This window comes from Choloepus didactylus, chromosome 15 (assembly GCF_015220235.1).
Source record: "Choloepus didactylus isolate mChoDid1 chromosome 15, mChoDid1.pri, whole genome shotgun sequence".
In the NCBI taxonomy this organism is placed as follows: domain Eukaryota; kingdom Metazoa; phylum Chordata; class Mammalia; order Pilosa; family Megalonychidae; genus Choloepus; species Choloepus didactylus.
The window spans coordinates 58339603-58357447 of NC_051321.1; positions in this window are offsets into that span (position 1 = coordinate 58339603).

Genomic DNA, 17845 nt, shown 5'->3' on the forward strand with positions numbered 1-17845 from the left:
CCTCCTCCTCTAGGGTACACTGTATGTCCTAAAGCAGATAATCCTTTGCCCCAGACAGCTTTGACTTAATTGTTTCTTACACTGCTTTAACTGTGAGCAAGTTGCCTCTGCCTCCAGGACAAACCCCAAATGTGTTTCCTGATTCAGTCTTTTAGGATGCTGTGTGATAGACTGGCTGGGTCACACAAGCACCATAGTATTGCTTAGGGGTTACTCTTCTCTCTGTGGAATATGTCCTTGCACTCTCAGTGGGAGCACAGCCTGGCTCCACCACTCTGGGGATAGTTTGGGCAGGGGCTAGCAAGGGCACAACAAGCTTCTATCATATTTGAAAGCTGTGTTTTCTTGTTTTGGTACTTTCCCAGTCACTTTAATCCTTTAACTGTTTTCTGGAGTTCTGAGGAAGATGGCTTTGCCAGTTTTTGCTAGTTGTTCAGAGATTAGGAGGGGGAATGGTGCCCTCAAGTGTCTTGTGCCATCATTTTGGTCAACTGGAAGCCCCAGCATTTTTTATGTGTTTTGGAATTTTGGTTCACAGTTTCATTTGAATGAGGTGTTTTCTCTTATTATTTTTCTCTCTGTGTATGGTTATCAATTTCTGTCCATAATTTTTGAAGTTGCCACAAATTCTCATGTTCCCTGTCCAGTCAGGTTTTATAACCTTATATATATGGTGATACCAGGGAATCTTGTAGCATAGCCTTGATCATGAGGCTGAGAACCATATTGACTCCTGTTTTTAGGTGGTGAGCATTGTTTAGATCCTGATTTCACAGGAAACTCTTACAATCTCCACACAAATGCTGCTACAACCTGCATCTGGACTTGTGGATTCAGTTGTGCTTACCACCCCACTTTTCTATTCTATTTCTCATCTACAGAAATGTTTGTCTTATTGAATCTCACTATGACAGTTTGAATGCCTTCTATTAAATCTTATCTATTATTGCTATGATTTTGGAACTGAAGGGGTTGGTAAAAATGTATACTCTGCTCCACATTGCATATGTTTGAAGATATAGTTTTTATTAGTCCAAAAATTACAAACAGGCTCCTACTTCAAGCCTGCTAGAAAGTATTTTATTCTTCCATAGTCAAGTAGTAAAGTAGAAAAGAGTGTCTGTGGGAAACTTACCAGAAAAACAATGAGGTGGTTTGGAATGGAACTGGAGCAAGCCAACCACTTGGAATGATATCCCTGACCCTCAGCTTATCTGTCAAATGGGATTTGTGATGGACATATAGAATAAATAAATTTTGAAAACTGCAGACTCCAAAATTTTGATACAATACTTCTCAATAAGCAATCACAGAATTGTGAAATTCCATGGAAAGTTAATATGTTACAAGAAAAAAATTACTTGATCAGATAAGCTTGGATACTTGTGGCTAAATAAAGGAAACCAGGTTTATTTACATCTGGAAGTCTCAGAACTTCAATATGCTAATGGAATTGGTAGTCTTCATGAGTGAGTCATCCATGCACCATTTCCCAATGTTGACTTTGGGGCTTCCCCACCTTTGCTTTTCAAAGAATATCTGTTGAGAATTGGTGTGCTGTGGAACAAATCTAAAATTGAGTTTTAGGTTTTAAAAAATGTTAGCAAACTGCAGAGAATATGTAGATATAACCTACAACTGTTTGCCTGCTCTCTTAGTTTTGATGGACCTAGCTTAGGCAAGGTGTAAACCCAAACAACAACAACAATAATAATAGAAAAACTGCTTAGGACACCAACCCGTTATTTAACCTCATTTGCAACCTACTTTAACCATTTACATCCATAGTTGGATGGGACCTCCCATATGGTAGGAGTCAGGATCTTTAGGCTTGGAAATAGAGAAATCAGCCAACTAAGGAAAACAACTTCATAGGGTAATGCTAATGGGCACTGAAGTGCTAGCTTCTGTTTTTATGGATGGCTACTCTAACCAGTTAACTAGGTTAGATAAAGCCAGGAACTCTATTTCTTAAAAGGGAGCAGATGTCATTTCCCTATTTTTATCCAACATGATGATAAGTAACCTGGACTACAAAGAGTTTTCAAATAGCACTGGTCAGCAATCTCAGTAATTACAGCATTTGGGGAGAGATTTTTAAGATGAAAATGTACTAGAACCAATGTCTATTAGTAGATGTATTTTTAGCCATAGAGTCAGGCACACCTCATAAAAAACATTAATGGGGTACAATTTATATATTACAAATATATCTTTCCTCATATACCTATAATAAGCTTGGCTTGTATTGTTTAAATTAATTTTTTTACTCCATTTACATCTTTCTTATAAAATCCCTATCTGGCTGATCTCCTGAGTTCCTATAGTGTATGTTCCTGAAATTTGAAATCATTTCTGAGAAATACTTGATAAACATTCTCATTATTTGCTATGAAGTGAGCCCTAAGAACACAGAGATGTTGCAACACAAGCTGAGATAGAATTATTAATTCCTTCTTTAGAAGTACTTCCTCTCTGGAAATTCCTTAGACACAAGAACCAATGCAAGGTCACAATTATGGAAATTCAAAACTATTATAAGGGACCCCAGAGATCACTGACTTAATATTTATGCTTTCTGACTAATCTCTAATAATTATTTGAAAAATGCTTGTAACATATATCATTGTTTTTGATGACTTTCAGATACAAAAAGCAATATCCTAATTAATTTCTCTAATATTTACTTTCCTGCCTTTTGTATCATTCTCCCCAGGCATCAGGAAAACAAAACCAAAGAAAACTGTGCAGTCATATAAATCACTTATTTAGATGTCCTTTTCTGGGATCTCATAATATTGCATGCAAGGTCCACTTTTACAGTTTTGATAAAATATTATGCTTATGTGTTCTCCTTTCTGCTTGAGAAGAGGGGCTGCATCTCATTTTTTTTGTGTCACCTGTGCATAGCATAGTATCTGGTACACAGTAAGTACCCAGTTAATGTTTACTGGGTTCATTAGTGCCATATGTGAGAATTACACATTAAAATATTTGGGAATCGGGTATGTAAACCCTGCTAAAATAAGGATTAAAGAACAAAGCTATATAATGCAATGAAAATATTTTTAAGGCTTAGAGATAGAAATATCTGAAAATTTGGGGACAGGATAATTGCTATGTCTCTTTTGCATCAGTGAGCCTTTGAAGTGTTCCATATGAATGAATTTATCATACATGGCAAGGTAAATAAGTGGCATGCTGATGAGTATTAAGAAGTTGGCTGTATTTTTGGTATTCTTTCCACCAAATTGCATTGACTTCAATGCTGTATTCCAATATTTGAGGTGTGCTGGAAGTAGGCTTTTTTCGTTTGCATATATTGTTTGCCCAATAACTGAGCTTCTATACAATCTGTCTGGCTTACAGGTTAGTTAAGTAAGTGGATATAGGATAAATAAGTTAAACTTAGACTGTAAGTTAAACTCTGAATATGGTGGGGGGAAAGAACCAAAGACAGACTTTGCAAATTTACTATTTGCTGTGAGTTGACTTTGGGAGCCAATCTCAGGCTCTCTCCCATAGCCCCTTGAAGACAGGGACTGAGTTTCACCAGCCTTTGCAGACTTTACTTAGCAGCACAAAATCAGTGCTTAATAAATACTCAATCACCAATATGCTCACCCAACAATTCATATACCAGTGAAGAATTTAATGGTTATCAAAGTGATCTCTATATTTGTTTTCTGACTCAGAAGTCCCAAGTGTTTCTAATAGATTTATCATTATGAAATGTTTTGCTGCTGTTGATATTTTGCTCAAAGATAATAGATATGTTGACCCAAACTAATTACCAAAAGCCAAGAAAGTCAATTGGAGCTTTACAAATTTTTTATCTTAGAGCATCACATCATCTGTAACGTCAATACCACTGATTGAAAAATATCAATCTCCTAGCAGTTCCAAAAGGGATGCTTTGCTGGAGTGGAAAGGGACTGGGGTGGGGGTGAGATGGAATATAAACTAGATCTCCAATCTAGAGCTCTCTCTGAACTCCAGACTCTCATATTCAAGTTCTTACTTGACTTCAATACTTGGATGTCTAATTGTTGTTTGAAATTTAGCATATTCAAAATGAACTCCTAGCTTTCTGCAAACACCTGCTGTTCCTGTAATTTTCCTCATCTCATCAATAACAACTCCATATTTCCAACTGGCTAAATTCATACTCTTTGTTGACTCCTGTTTTCTCTCAAACTCATATCGAAACCATCAGCAAATGATATATCTTCTGCTTTCAAATTAGTTATTTGGTACTTCTTTACCCCTCAATAGCCATCATTCTTACCTAAGACACCACCATCTCTTATATGGACCTCTGTAGGGCTTCTTAACTGGTTTCCTTGCCTCACTCCCCACCCCCACCCCCACCCCCACATTCACTCTATTCTTAACACAGCATCCCAATAGTCCTTTAAAATGTAAGTCAAACCATGTCACATCTCTATTGAAAACCCCTCCAAAAGAGTTGAGAGGTCACTCTGGTGGACATTCTTACATACTCTGTAGATAACCCTCTTTAGGTTTTAATATAGTAGAATAGCTAGAAGTAAATACCTGAAACTATCAAACTCCAACCCAGTAGCCTTGACTCTTGAAAACAAATGTATAGCAATGTAGCTTACAAGGGGTGACAGTGTGATTGTGAAAACCTTACGGATCACACTCCCTTCATCCAGTGTATGGATGGATGAGTAGAAAAATGGGGACAAAAATTAAATGAAAAATAGGGTGGAATGAGGGGAATGATTTGGGTGTTCTTTTTTACTTTATTTTTTATTCTTATTCTGATTCTTTCTGGTGTAAGGAAAATGTTCAAAAATAGATTGAGGTGATGAATGCATAACTATATATATGATGATACTGTGAACAGTTGATTGTACACCATGGATGATTGTATAGGATGTGACTGTATCTCAGTAAAGCTAAATTTAATTAAAAAAAAACACCCCTCCAATAGCTTCCCATCTCATTCAGAGTAAAAGCGAAAGGCTTTACCATAGCACACAAGCCACTTTGTGGTCTCATCTACCATGTCACTGTTGGTCTCCTTTCTATTCCTCAAATATGACAGGTCCACTCCTTTCTCAGAACTTTTGCACTTCCCTTCCCTCTGCTGGAACAATGTCCCCTGTCTTGCTCTCTCATCTCCTCAACTATCAGATGTCATTGCATCTCTAAAGCTTCTACCAAACAAGATCTGGCATTTTCTGCTTCTTTGTTTTCATGGCAGAATGAGACTTCACATAGGTTAACTTTGATTCAACCTATCGGGGAGAAAATCCAAGTGGTAAGGTCCAATTAGTTGAGGGTAAGGAGTATGCAGACTAGATAGACATGGCTTCACAGAGAAGGGATCATTTTAAGCTGGTCATATACTCTCAAAACTCTCTACAAAGAAGGAAGGAAATTTGTCCAAAGTAATATGTCTAAAGAGAGGCAGAGGCAGGACTGGAACAATGGTCTTCTGATCCAAATCTTGGGCTTCTTCTTTACAGAAACTCTGGTGAGTTACCCATGAGGCTTTTCTCTTTCATGACCATAAGCAAGGGTGCTTAGGTTAAAAAAATAATAATGATAATAAAACAAAACAAATTAAAAGGGCTTAGGGAAATGAAAAAAGCAGAAAGTAAGGATGGGGACTCCAGTGGTCTGAAAGCACTTCGCCAGCTACCTTGCTGCTGAAAAGATTTGCTGGGACTGGTTATTCATAGCCCTAGTACTGGGCACCTGAAAGGGTAGAGAAATCTGTGCTTCTTTTGTGGTTCAAGGGCATTTGTCTCTCATATTTCCACCACTTGTGAGCAGAGGCCTGCTCTGTAAAATATTTATCTTCTCAAATTTATTTCAATACCATTACATTCCAAAAAAGGAATGGAGGCAGCTCAGTGCTGCTACTGGTTTATAAAAAATGTAATTTACTTTACTTTCTGCCCACAGTTAATTTAGCCCCATTGTGTCCTTGCCCCATGTTCATGGAAATGTTTCTGCACTAGGGAAGAACCCATGTAAAGATTGTACATTATACTTTAATGTCAGAAAGGTGGATAAGTTGACATCTTATAATAGAGAGTGTATCACCCTTTTACTAAGAGGTATAATAGCAGAAACAGTCTTGACTGTGGAAACTGCCATAATAACTGCTATGCTCATTTTTTATTGATGATGGATAAAAATTCTCATAATACTATAGCACAGTTACTTGCTGGAATATAGCTTCAGGCTACCCTTGGGGCAGACTTTATTTATGCATTTCTGCTTTTGCCATTTGTAATGATGATGATGATGATGATGACAAAAATAATGAAACTCAGTACTTTCTGAATTAAAACAGAAACTAGAAGTTTTATCTATTTTCACCTGGAACTACCCCGTTGGAATGTTCTTTTAAGGATGTAATTTCCCATTTTAATCATCACCATTGTTCTGGTTGCTGATAGACCTCTGATAGCAGTTTGGAACAGAAAGAAATCTGCCTACTGTGGGTTTGTTGGTTTTGCAACTATTATTGCAGGCTTTTTAAAAATTATTAATTTATAAAGTGCCCTGAGCCTTACAGAATATAAGCGACTGAATAGGCTGGGGAAATAAAGTTACATAAATCACTATTAAGTTAGTAGCATAAACCATAGTGCCCCTGCAAAAGCTCAATACAGTAGTTTTCATGAGACCAGGGACAATCAGGAATTTTTAAAAACCAAAAACCTACAAAAGTATATTCAAGCATAAGTAAATTTGTCAAAAGATTTATAAATGTAGTGTCACATGGAGATTAATGAATATTCCAGAGAATCAGAAAAAAAAATAAGGTGAGGACAATGTATGCAATTATTGTATATTTGACATTTTGATGACTTGAAAAGTATTCATTTAAAAAAACAAATTATAATCAGCCTAAAAAGGATAACTCATAGTTAATAATAATGATTTCCCTAAATTGGGCTTACAACCCATCCAGGCTTATGAAATTCATCACCAAATGTATTAAAGGAATGCTGCTAAGGATGCTGTTCAATACACTATGTAATGTATGATGTTGTTGGGCCTTTGAGAGAAATACCATCTGATCTTAGTACCAAAAAACAGTGGTATTTCTTCTAGGAAAAGGGTTTAGTTTTTTATTAATGAACACTGGGCACTGTTTCCCTTTTCACATTGACTATAAGAGAACAAAATTCTAATTTATAGCATTCACATAGCAGTATATAGATCCTTATAGTATTTTTCTCATCCTTTCTGAATCTACTTTATGTTCCTATACCACTTTTTATTATGTTTTGTTGGCTTTATACATATGCTTAGCTGCCTTACTTAAATCCTTACTGGAGAGAATGTGGAGGTGGGGTAGGAAAGAGAAGAGGAAAGAGGAAGAAAGTTGAAATTTCCAGACTTAGATATTGACACAATCTTCTATGGCAAATTCTAAAACCTAATTCTTCTGTATTTATGAAATATTATTAAATTCCTCTTAAGAGATTTATAGATCTAACCCTAAATGGCTTTGATAAGTAGATACTAGTTTTAATTTATTTTATGTTTTGTGGATATATCCATATTAATCTACATTGAATTTTACCTCACAGGTTAATACCTATGGGATCCATGTTAGGTTTCTTAGTCACTGTTTCAATTTATTTATCTATAAAATGGTAGTGATAGCACATACCTTGAAGGCTTGTTTTGAGAATTAAAGATCTATAGAAGGTTAAGACTTATGCTTCTTATACCTCAATTTTCTCATCTGTAAAATGGGCATAAAAGTAGTACCTATATCACCAGTCAGATGTGAAGTTAAATGGGTAGGTAGAAAATTCCCAGCACAGGTAAATATAACTTTTATTATTATTTCTTATATATTTTTATTTTACAAAGGTTTATAAATATCCTCATTTAATCCCCCAACTTAAAGATTGGAAATACAATTTCCTCAAACCAAGTGTTATAGTAGCCTTCTTAAATGAACTTAAAATGGCCACATAAAAATTGAAGTCAGTTGCTTCCCTATTTATAAATTTGATATTGAATTTGAATTTGAAATGAAAAATACAACACCATTTACATTAGCACCAAAAGCCCCAAAATACTTGTGTATAAATCTAACAAAATATGTGCACGCTCTATAATAGGAAAACTACAGAACTCCTTTGAAAGAAATGAAAGAATATACTAACAAATGGAGAGATATTCCATGTTCATGGATAAGAAAACACAATATTATTAAGATGTCACCCTTTAAAACTTTATCTATACATTCAACACAACATCAATCAAAATACCAGCAAGTTATTTTATGAATGTCAGCAAACTGATTCTAAAGTTTATATAGAAAGGCAAAAGACCCAGAATAGCCAAGTCAACACTGAAGAAGAACAAGATCAGAGGACTGACTTTACCCAACTTCAAGACTCATCATAAAGCTACAATGAGCAAGAGGGTGTGGTATTGGCAAAAGAATTGGCAAATAGATCAGTGGAACAGAACAGAGAACGCAGAAGTTTATCCACACAAATGCAGTCAACTGGTCTTTGACAGGGAGCAAAGGAAATACAATGGAGAAAGGATAGTCTTTTCAACAAATAGTGCTGAAACAACTGAACATGCAAAAATTAAACTAGACATAGACCTTAGACCTCTCATAAAAATAAACTCAAAATGGATCATAGACCTAAATATAAAATGCAAAACTCCAAAACATCTAGAAAATAACATAGGAAAAATCTAGGTTACCTTGGGTTTGATGAGAAGATTTTAGATGCAACACCAAAAGAAATATTCATGAAAGAAAAAAAATGGTATGTTGGACTTCATTAAAATTAAAAACTTCTGCTTTGCAAAATACGCTGTTAAGAGAATGAAAAGATATGCACAGACTGAGAGAAATTGGATGCCACTAGCATCTATCTAGTGGGTAGAGGCCAGGTATGCTGCTAAACATACTATGAAGCTCAGGGTAGCCCCCTACAACAGACAATTATCTGGCCCAAAAAATGTAAAAAAAAAAGAAATGCCAAGGTTGAGAAACCCTGATGTAGAATTTCATGGCCAGAAGGGGAGTAACAGAAGGAACTACCACAAAGCTGGTAGAAAATGAAACCTTCTTACTTAGTTACTACCGTTTCTAGATTTTATTCAGATTTTTTTTTCAGTTTTGTTAGAGTCTTAATAAATTTGTTAAGAAAACAAGGAAATATAACATGACACAGTTTAAAAAGAGCCCTAGGGACCACTATTAGCTGCCTGTCTCTAAAATCATAAACAATTCTAATTTAAAAAAGCCATTTGAACCTAAAGAATCTCTTCTAGCATACATCCTCAAGAATTTCTTGTGAGCGTAAGTATGCAATATTGTTCAAAGCAATATCACTGATAATCATGAAAAGTTAAAAGCAATCTAAAAATCCGTAAAAAGAAAATGGGTAGAAAAAATAAATTAAAAAATAAATGAACTAGAAATGTATCAAGGTGGATGGAGGTCAAACAATATTGAGTGAAAAAAGCAAGTTGCAGACAACTTTTCATGGTAATACCATTTCTATAAAAATCTTAAAATCAAAACTATAAGTTAATCGTTATGATTGTATGTGGCTGCATTTAAAGAGATCTAATGACAATGGCTTAATCAAATGGGGGTTTGTAATTTTGTCCTGGGAAAGAGTCCAGCTGAAGATGATTCAGGTGAAGGTAGCTACAAAATGCCATCAGTCAGGACCCACACAGAAAGCAAGGGAAAGCTGGTACAATTAACCAGGTCTGATGGTCCAGAATAGCTAGAAGAGGACAGAAGGCATAACCTGTATAAATAGGTTTATTTAGTCCACCTTTTCTGGAAGGCTTGAAAGACTTTTTCACAGGATTCAAACCTGCAACCAGGATCCCTTCCTCAAGCATCTTGGCTCATTCTGCCTTCTGTGTCATCCTTTCATCTTCGTGATTATAAGATGGCAGCTCTTGCCTCAGGCATTGCACCCATGTTTCAGATCCAAAGAATAAGAGGATGGGAGGCTAAAGGTATGTTTCAACTGAGTCTTCCCCCTCTTTCCAAGAAAACACTGGTTATCCTAGAAGCCCCAACTTTTAAACCTCTGCTTATAGCTTCTTGACCAAATCTAAGTTACATCCTTCCCTACTCCCATCCCACCCTTTAGCTAGTTGCAGCGTGCCTGGGAGGAGGTAATAAATGTAATTTGCTGGGCCATTGCTTATTGAACAAGGCAGTCCTTCTGATAGAAGGGAAAAAAGGAAAATGATGATTAGGTGGACAATTAGAATTATCTGCCTCAAATATTATATATTGAAAAGATATAAAATGACTGGGAGAATGTACACCTCTATTGAGGGAGGAAGAGGAATGCAAGTGAGTAGGCATACAAAATGGATTTTCAATTTTCATTTACTTGTATTTTATTTACATATTTATATGAAAAAAATTATACAAATATGAAAAAAATATTAACAATTTTAACCTGAGTGGTGATACATGACTATTCTCTGTACTTTCCTCTGATTTTAAAAAATTAAGTAAAAATCTTAAAACTATTGTTAGCTTTTAGAAATATTGTGGATAGTGGTAAGTTTGAGTAGGAGATGAAGATATCTGCCCACATAATGAGACAAGAGGACTGAGATGAAAATTCCAGAGAGCTGCATTTCCACTGGCCACTAATCTGGAAATTCTTGGAAGCACCAACTTCAAATCCATATTGCATACAGTCTCCCAGATGCATATTTTGAAACAATTAAACTAGGACTTAAGCAGAAGCATGGGTGCGGTGGGGAGTGGGGTTCAGTATTCATGATTCATCTTATTCTCACTGCAAGTCAGCATAAAAGCTTGCACGTACGTTTCCAAATAACTGACTGTCCTAACATTTTCTTTCATAAGAGATAGGTCACACAGGATATCCATACAAGAAGTGCTTTTATGTAAGACACTTTATCTCCCTCCCAATCAAAAAAAAAAAAAAAAAGTAATGAATTATTTTCCAAAGCTGATGGTTTCCAAGCATTCATTTTCATGAAAGTCAAAGTCACCCCCAAGCAGTAATGAATTCCTCTTGGATGCGATTCAGACTTTCCGAGGTTACCAATTTAGGTTTTACAGAAAGACATTATTGCCAGTCTGACAAGAGATATCTATGAGAAGTTGAGGGAAAAAAGTTAAGGAAGCAGAAGACAGGATGAAATAACACCATCAGAATGGGAATTTATCAGCACTTGAAGAACTTATTTTCATGCCAAAGGAAAGGTAGACAAAGCCAGTTTAGAATAGGTTTAATTTACACAAATGAAGAAGTCAGAGAAAGAAGAGAAAGGAAGACTTGCTGTTTTAGTTTCACTTTTACTTGCTCCAAACTCATGACCCTCTGATCTAAAGTGCTTCTGCAAAGAGGAAGAGCTAGGGAGGGAAGGAAAGGGAGAAGTCTGTCATGGGAACCCAAAACGTCTTCTGCGAAAGAGCCCCACACACACACTGCCACCATGTCTTTCTTTCATTATCTTAATTGTCTCAGGAAATACATTAAGGGTTTCAATGTGGGAAGGAGGAAAACTGTTTATTGTTTTCCAGCTCCATTAAAGATAGAGAAAGAGATGATCAAAAGAAAACGCTTTAACATAATTAACCCCAGTACTGCAGAAACAATGGTAATGGTTTTCTTTGAACAAATGAACACGATACATACCTGTGTTTGGGAAGAGGCATTCGAATTATTTATTTGTATCTGATATATACATATATATTCTACATTTTATATATATATATATAAATTTTTTTTTTTTTTTCCTTGATGAGTGACAGAATATTCCTGAGGATGGATGCTGTTGGGAACAAACCAATTTAGGGACCAAAGAAATAGAGTGGTAATTTAATCCCATTCTGATGATGCTGACAGATGCAGTTGTAATTTTTTGGAAATGGCTTTGGACCCACTTCCAGGGACAGCTGTACAATTTTGCTAGTCAAAGCTAAGTTTGGAAATTATCAGACAAATGGGAAAGGCAAATCTATTTAGATTTTTAAATTGATCCATGCTGACTCCTGCTGGCCTAGGGCACACATTCTTTACATAATGCATTCCTGCCTAAGAATCCGATCCTTTGAACTCCAATCCCTGTTTAGACCCCAAAACATGACTTTATTCAAGTCGCTTGACCTTTCTGAGTGCTCATTTCCTTATTTGTCTATAAAACAAGACAAAATTACTTGTTTCTACAATGTTACTAGGATTGAGATAATAGATGTGAAAGTGTTGTGCAAGCTCTAAATTGTTGACAAGGAAAATTATTTCAAGGCTATTATAGATATTATATGTTATTAGGACAAAACTAAAGGTATTTTGTTTTGTTTTGTCATATATTTTCATTTTCATTTTGCTTTTCTGTACATGTCATTTTGGTCTCAAATTTGCCATTAATTAATGTACAACTAGGACAATCCTTATCTTTTCTCAGACTTAATGTCTTCACTTTCAAAGAGGCAAGGAGATACAACATCCCTTCAAGCTCAAATGATCCAGGAGTATATGACTCAAAGTGCAAATAAAGAGCAGAGAGTCAATCAAGAGTAAAATTCTTATGTGGGCAGCATCTGTAAGGATGTCAACAGCCTGACATTAAGCTAACCAGTATTTTTGAAGAACTTGAAGCTACAAAAATAGAAGTTACAAAAATCTGAGGTGTTTTCTTTGGCTTCTCCAAGAAATTAGAGAAATGAGATCTGTATTCTTTGGGAGGTTCTCATTAAAAAGAAGATTTTTATTAAGTTTTAGAAAAGCCATAAGGCAAGGATGAATTCTCTGATATCTGCTCAAATATTTCCCAAACATCACCCCTTTCAAGGAACTGGAGCTTTGATGAATGTGGCTGTCACCCCAGCCATGTACAGTATAATAAATGGATCAGTGCCTGGACATGTAATCTTCTATGGAAATAGAACACAGAAAACAAAGATTCAAAGGTGAGCTTCTTTGGGTTAGTGCTGATTTTTACATCTGCGCAGGTTGGTTTGCAATTTTGAAATACAAATTACTATGATGCTACAGATCACCGGGCTCAGGCTGTGAAATGTTATGTGTGCAGCAGAACTAGAGATGTCTACAAATTCAATCAGGTCTGATTCACCAGATTCAAAAATAGAGGTAATAGCAGATCCAGAAATACCAGCCATTGCTTCTCATGCTGCTGGCTCCCAAGCCAAAATAAACTGGGCTGAATGAACTTTTTTGTCCTATCTGATTCAGCAGCATGTAGCTTAATAGGCTGTTTCTGAAAAGAGAGAAGTGGTGAGCATCCGCTCTAAAAAATGTCTGCCATGCTCCCCAAACTAAGCACTTTTTCTAAGACTTTTATGCCACATATCACTTTTAATTTTTAACTCTTTGAAAAGTACTTGGAAAGAGTTAATGAAAGCAGTTGTAATCTTCAAGTAATAGGACAAATATGTCTTCCTTCTAAGATAGTTTTGTTGTACTTCGGATTGCTAGAATGTGATAGCCCCAAGTATTCTTTTTAGCCTGGTGATTCTGTAAAAATAAGTCTCATTGCTCCTTCCCATGTGGCAAACAATGTTAAGCTCTGGGTGTCTACCAGGAGTATATTTTAGATTATTCTGACAGTCCATATAATACTTTTAAGTCCTCCATGGTGCTTTCACATGAACAGTGTCTCACCACTTGGAGTATAGAAATATAACTGAGTTCAGAGATGCTCCTCTAGAGCAGCTGTCACCTTTGAAAAGAAGACAGCAGTTTATAGCCCAAATCATTATAGGTCCTAGATGAACACTTTCAATTATATAGGGGATCCTACAGTGACCATTCTACAATGATCAAAAGCCACCAATCCTCAAAAAAAAGTGTTTTCAAACAACAAACAATTTTTGTTCTTTTAAATCAGCCTTTTCACATCTCCTTTCTTTTTTTGCATCCTCTCATATTGCAAACGGTATGTTTGCAGAAAGGCTGAGGATGTCAGGTTTTACACAAAACCCATAGAAAACCAAAATGAAGCCTTTCAGGCATGAAGATAGGTGGTAGGGAAGGAAGTTTATGGAGGTTATGGTTCTTGTTGTTGTTGTTGTTTTTAAAGATCGTGGACATAAATTTCTCAAAAAGCAAGGGCAATGTCTTATTCATTTTTATATCCCTTAAATAGCTACCAAAGGCTTGTATGTAGTAGGTATTAGAAGATATTTATTGATGTGATTTATCATTCACAGAGCAAAAAAGTATTCCATGTGTATTTCCATGGGACATAGAAAGATGAGTAAAGTTCCCAATTCCAGAATTTACCATGGGGGCACCATTTGGTCCAGGCTTCAAATTCACAGAAGTTCTGAAACATAGACAATTGTTGAGGTGCTTTGAGCAATGTGTTTACCAAGGAAAAGTGTTCTGTGACTATAGAATACCTCTATACAAGCTCAATTATTTGGATTTTTTGGCATTTATTAACTATACTAGAGAAAACTAAAAATGAAAAAAAGCAAGTTGTCGCTGTAAGCCCTGTTTATGTCTAAATAAAAGTTCTACTTAGGACAAACTGCCACCTGAAACGGGTCCTGCAGGGGACCCTCACCGAAGTTATACTTGTAAATCCCTCTCTGTTTTGCTACCGAAGTAGAAATATATACTTTTGCTGATACGTAACTGTTCTTTTAGTAAGAGGTAATCTCTACCTATAGAAATTTTTTTTGAAAATTATTATTTTACACAGCAGTTTTGTATCCACTAAAGCTAACCTTTCATCAATAAAGTACTCTTGTTTATATGGTAAAAAAAAAAGTATAATCACTAAATTGTTAATGATAATGAGCATTCTAGTAAGGTGAGATTCCGTGTATTGTTTTGTTTTTTTTATTCTAGCCTTGATGTTTGCAATTTCTTTATAGGTAGAGTAGACAGACAGTAAATAATTAAACATATAAAGAAAAGATAATCTTGACTAGGAAAGAAAATAAAGGCTAATGTGATGGGATTGATTGTGGAGGGGAAAAAAGATGGCCTCTCTAAGAACCATACGGTTAAGCTGGAATCCAGATACAGACAAGGAGCCAGCTCTGGGAAAATGAGGGAGGGAGGATGTCCCAGGCAGAAGGAACAGCAAGTACAAAGTCTGAATCAGAAAGAAGCTCATTGAATTCTGAGAACAGCTGAAATTTTGGTTTGCCTTGAGCTCTGTGGTTACTATTAAAGAGTATAAGGCATGGCCTCTGCCCTCAGACAGCTCACAGTCTGATGGGGTAGACAGATACATAAACAAATCATTACAGTATATTATGATAAGCACTGAGATTGTGATAAATACAGAGTGCTGTGAGCCTGCAGTGAAGGAGAATCACTCAGTACTGGAAGTAGGAGGATGTGAAGCCTTCTGAAGGTTTTGAGTGGGGGTTTTGCCAAGAAGATGGTGAGTGCTGAGCAGGAAGTATTGGTAGAAAGAGTCTTTGCAAGGAGCAGAGGAAGGGGTCAATAGGGCAATGTAAACAAAAGCTGTTAGATTAGTAAATATAGGCAAAACTGCATAGTTTAGCCAAAACTGAGAAGAGGAGAAACTTCCAGACCACTGACCTGTTGCTTCTCCTATAGACTCTAGTCAGTGTCCATGATAAGTGACCAATCCCACAGGACTACATCCTCATTGTCTTACTGGTGTCCTCAAAACATTGCTGTTTTGAAGGAAACTCGAGAAACCAGGGATGAAGGACTGGGGGGGATGTCTATGATCACTCTACTGGGGTTCCCATGGAGTATAGAGCAATCTTGGTTGCTGGGACTGTTCTTCCTGAACCCTGGATGGGGAAATTTGGCCACCCAGAAGAGGTCAGGGGTGAGTAGACAAGGAATCAGTAATGGAGTGGGGGCAATGTAGGGCATTACTTTAAAAAAAAAAAAAAGCTGTGCAAATACATAGCGATGTATTAATAGCAACTTTAGTGGACCATGAAGAATTTCTTATGGTTGCAGCTGCGTGTGTGTGTGTGTGTGTGTGTGTGTGTGTGTGTGTGTGTGTGTGTGTGTGTGTGTGTAAGTGAGGGAATGCAATGATGGGAAAATAGTTGAAGAGAGATTTGAGCCAGCTTGTGATGGGCCTTTAATGACTTCTTTGAGGATTTAGCTTTGATCTTGTTGGCTGTGAGGCACCATCAAAACGTTTTAAATAGAGGAAACTCGTGATCAAATCTGCCTTTTAGAGTAGCTCTGAATGCAGACTGGAAGATTATGATGGAGGATTTCACCAGGAGGTTGGAAAAACCATTGGGAAATGATCCCAATCACTGAGGCAAGAAATGATAGAATACTAAATTATGATAGCAGCAGTTGGAATAGTGAGAGCAGGGTAAAGATTGAAAAGAAATATAAGCAGCATAACTAACAGAATTTGGAATTACTTAAGAGGGATAAGAACGAAGAGCCAAGGATATCTCTGTGTTTTTGCATGGGGTGCCTGAGTGGCTGGTAATGCTGTTGGCCATTACGTGGACAGAGGGAGAGGAATAGATGGTGGGTTGGGTGCAGTAAGGGATGCATTTTCTACATATTGAGTTTGTGATGCTTGCAGAATTACCAGGGAGATGTAAATCCATGCAAGGATCTCAGGAAAAAGGCTGTAGTTAGAGATACCAGTAACAGTCTCTAGTTACAGGAACTAGTTGAAACCAAGAGATCTGATGAAATAATTATAGCTTCTGACCCAGCTGTTGGCTGTCACTCAGGTCATATGGGAATCCCTGAATAATGGGAAAGAACATTCTTTGCCAGAAGGTAGAAACAACCCCCAAGATCCCAGAACCACAACCATCTGAATTCTCCTGCTATACATTTGGCAGAGGTTGAACGGCAGCATGCACAGAAAAAACATATTTTGTCTTGTAGATCCAATTTTCCTTGCCCAAAATTCTTAGTTTGGATACAAAGATTATATGATATCTGCCATATGGTTGGTTTAGGAATTTTTGTTTTCCTCAATAATTTGATTAGATTTACATATTTGATCACTTACCACAATCAATTGTAAATTTAGTAAATATTTGACAAAATCAAAAAACCTTACATACACAAATTAGATGGGCTGTGAATAAGGAGTTGGAAACAGATGCTTAGATTCATTCTGAAGTTTCCTCTTTCTGGGTTCTTTCAGTTCCTTGTGTCTCTTGGGAAAATCAACTTGACTATGCAATTTAATGTGACATTTCTTTATGCTTATACTGTTTGTTTTGGTGGCTCCAGAAATGTCAGTGAGTGTGAAGTGTTGGGGAATCTTGGCAGTTGTAAAGTACTTTCTATGGTACTCATCAGGAAAGGTCCAGTGAGTCTTTTGGTCAGTTTGATTTTGCTGTGGTCTTATAGATCTATTCATTATTTCATTTCCCCAGCACTTTACTCTTCACAAGACAAGCAGAATTTGACCTGGTTTACCTAAAGCTCCTAAAGATAGATCATCCTTAATTATCACAAAGTCTTCATTATTTGCAAAAGGGTATCTGAGTATCTCTACATGACAGCAGGGTCATGTAAAGTGTCTAAGTTGGCCAGTTTGTTTTTCATTTATTACTGCTTTTAAAACTACAAATGTAATGCATACTTACCAAAATTCAAACTATAGAAAGCATAAAAATAGAAAAGAAGAGGGAAGATTCATGGTCATTATAAACCTGAGTATCATTTCAAAAATTGTTATCCCATAAAATGTATGAATACCATTTACAAAAAGAGTGACATATTAACCCTTTTACTTTGCACCCTTACTTTTATCTAACAAACCAAGAGATTTTTCCCACTCTGCATTTATGGATCTCCTTCATTCTTTTTAAGAGCTGCACAGTATTATTAGTATGGATCCTCCATAA